Raw genomic sequence first — 3,257 nt, forward strand, 5'->3', positions numbered from 1 at the left:
TACACCTATAGAATACTCTTTATAGTCCAAATCTATTATCACAAAGTCCATCGGCATAAAATACTATCCCACTCTCACTAGGACATCTTCTAGCACACCTATAGGATACTTTACTGATCTATCGGCAAGTTGTAAAGATACATTGGTAGGTTTCATGTCCCCCATATCCAACTTCTTACACACTGACAAAGGCAATTGGCTATAGAGCTCCATCAAAGTCCATGATTCCTATATGACAATGGATAGAGAAACTTTCTGAATCTTGGAGCTTAGGGATCACCATGTTTTGTATCATGACACTACTATCTAGGGTCATGGTCACGGTCTCGTGGTCCTCTAACTTTATTTTATTGGAAAGGATCTCCTTTAATAACTTGCAATAAAAGGGCATTTGGGTTAGCGCCTCGATGAAAGGCACGTTGAGGTGGGTCTTCTTAAGAAGTTCCACAAACTTTTTGAATTGGGCTTCCACTTTGGCTTTCACAAGCCTTTGCAGGAAATGAACAATAGGTTTATAGGGAGGAGTGGAAACATAGGATGTTTCCTTCTCAACCTATTCAACAACCTCTTTATCGGGTGGTGTTGGCACACTAACTTCAACTTATATCTCTTTAGAACTAGAAATGCACACTTCTTTACCATTACAGGTTGTCACAACATTCAAATGTCCCTTAGGATTTTGTTCGGGCTGCCCCAAAAATGATCTAGGAGGAACGGAAGAAGCAACTTGTTATTATTCCACTTGGGAGATTTGAGTCTCCAACATCTTGGTGTGAGTGGCAACATTATCAACCTTAGTGTACAATTGCCTAAGCTCCTCATTGGTGAGTAGATTTTGATTTCTAAACTCTTCATTTTGACAGGTTTGAGTCAAAACATAATTTTTCATCATAAGTTCAAGGTTGGACTTCTTAGGCTCGACTTGTGTAGCTTTTTGGAAACTTGGAGGTCCCATGGATTGTTGGGGGTTGTTATTCCTTTAAGATAATTTGGGGTGATCACGCCACCCATATTTGTAAGTCTTGGAGTAAGGGTTATTCCTTTGGTTGTTGTTCACAAAGTTGGAACTCTCTTGGGTGGATCCTCCCATGAGGATAATTTGAGAATCTCTATCGGTTTGCCCATTAACTCCGTATATCTCACAATACAGTGTGGCATGGACAACCGAAGCAATAGGGGCTGGAATAGTAGGTGTAAAAGTTTCAATGCTTAGGCTATCTATATTTTGGTAAAGAGAATCCACCTTAGCGTTCATGTGATCAAACACATTAACCTCGTACTACCATCGGTCTTAGGAGTAGACTTAGCGGCACTTTATCGCAGACTTCCCCATGCGTGGTGGTTTTTGGCAATCTCTTCTATCAAATTATAGGCTACATGTTAAGGATTATTATTTAGGGCTATGTCGGAATCCGCATCTAAAGTCATCCTTTTTGAGTAAAGGAGACCATTGTAAAAGGCATGGATAATTATCTACTTCTCAAGCCTGTGGAAAGGGCAAAGTCTTAACAAATCTTTATAACGCTCCCACGCATCAAACAAGGGCTCTCCTTCTTTTTTCCTAAATTTGTTAATCCCATTCCTAACTTGGCACGTTTTACTTGGTGGAAAGTGCCGTGCTAGAAAAGCCGCTTTCAATTTGGTCCATGAAGTAATAGAATTGGCGGGCAAGAATTGGAGCTAAGCACGTGCACGGTCTCTTGGAGAAAAGGGAAATAGACGAAGGCGGATGGCGTTTTGATCAACACCATTTGCTTTAACAGTACCACAATTGTCAACAAAAATAGAAAGATGAAGGTTAGGATTTTCTGAAGGTAAACCAGAAAATTGGTTTTGTTGCACCATACCGATCAAGGAAGGTTTTAGTTCAAAATTATAGGTCACAATTGGCGGGTGTATAATACTACAATGCAGTCCTAGGAATAGCATAATCCTTAAGGGGCTTAGTATCAATCGGATCGGCCATAACTTCTAATCAAAGATTTTTCCATCTCTCGAGTAAGAAACTCTCGATTTCATCAACAGACTCAACTAAGTTATCAACAGAATAATTTCTACGCATACAAGAGCAGCAAGAACCATAGCAAACAAACACAATAAAAGAATAATGCAGAAAAATAAGGTCTAATTTATACAATGATCAAACATAAGTTATATATCAAATGCAATTGGTCCCCAACAACGACGCCAAAAACTTGATGCAGCCGCAAGTGCACGGTTGTTACGAAGTAATAAAATAAATATCGAACCATATGGACCAATGGTCTAAGTATCAAATCCTTATCCAATCAGTGTATATCTAGAGAAATCAAAAATAGAGTTTTTTGTAAACAACTTGAATGAAAAAAAATCACTTAAGTACCTGTAATACCTCAAAAATTGCCCCCCTCATTCATGCATTCATTTTTAGGTCATCTAACATTTCATATTGCATTTCATCATGTCAATCGGAATTAGATCCAAGAAGCTTGAATATCATCCAAGACACTTTGTGGGTCCTATCTGGGTGATCAGTCAACACAAGGGAATGACTTGAGATGCTTCCAACATGTTCAAATGGGGTTGTCGCGGCGCGAAAAATACCCAAGCGTAAGGAACGCTCGAAATATAAACAAAACAGAGTCGCCACCGAACTTTATTTATTCCCAAAGAGGGAAAGGGGAAATATCGATAAAACCCACAAAAATCAAAAAGAAATGGTCGTCGCAACCAAATCGGGTTCGGGAGTCGGTTATGCAAGGGGAAGGTATTAGCACCCCTCACATCCATCGTACTCGATGGGACCCATTTAGTTAGTTTCGTGTTAGAGTGTTAGCGTGATATCGTTTGTGATCTTCTACTTATCGGGTGAGGAAAGAGAAAGAAAGAAAGGAAAGACTTAGGATTTTTAATATTAATGTGCCTGACAAGATTTCGCAATCCTGCTCCTACGTATCTCCAGGTGCTATGAAGAACTCAAGGCATACGTAGTTCTACCCAAAGAGAACTACTGGATGGATTGCTTTTAAAGAGAGTGATGCTTGGATCACATTTGAGCGATTAAACCTTTACTTGCTGCTCACTCTTGGAGGCTGAAGTCTTTGTTTGTTTCACATCAAAATAGATGTTGCATACTCTTTTCTGAAAATGTTTTCGGGGTCGCACGAGGGCGGAAAATAAGTTTGATGAGTTTGAGTTGATTTTAAGCGGAGACAGGCATCCAAGCAGGGAGCTCTACTGCAGTACCCGAATGCCCGAAAAGGAAGAGGCCTAAGCCC

At 39.9% G+C, this 3,257-nt stretch overlaps 1 non-coding gene across 1 annotated transcript; it reads left to right on the top strand.

Annotated features, from left to right (window-relative positions):
* The first annotated feature begins 1,482 nt into the window (after nt 1-1,482).
* On the top strand, nt 1,483-1,589 carry LOC127134130 (small nucleolar RNA R71). The gene has a single exon (XR_007807897.1). It is a non-coding gene; the product is annotated as a small nucleolar RNA R71 (small nucleolar RNA).
* Nucleotides 1,590-3,257: the final 1,668 nt, after the last annotated feature.

Source organism: Lathyrus oleraceus, chromosome 3 (assembly GCF_024323335.1).
Source record: "Lathyrus oleraceus cultivar Zhongwan6 chromosome 3, CAAS_Psat_ZW6_1.0, whole genome shotgun sequence".
NCBI classification, from domain to species: domain Eukaryota; kingdom Viridiplantae; phylum Streptophyta; class Magnoliopsida; order Fabales; family Fabaceae; genus Lathyrus; species Lathyrus oleraceus.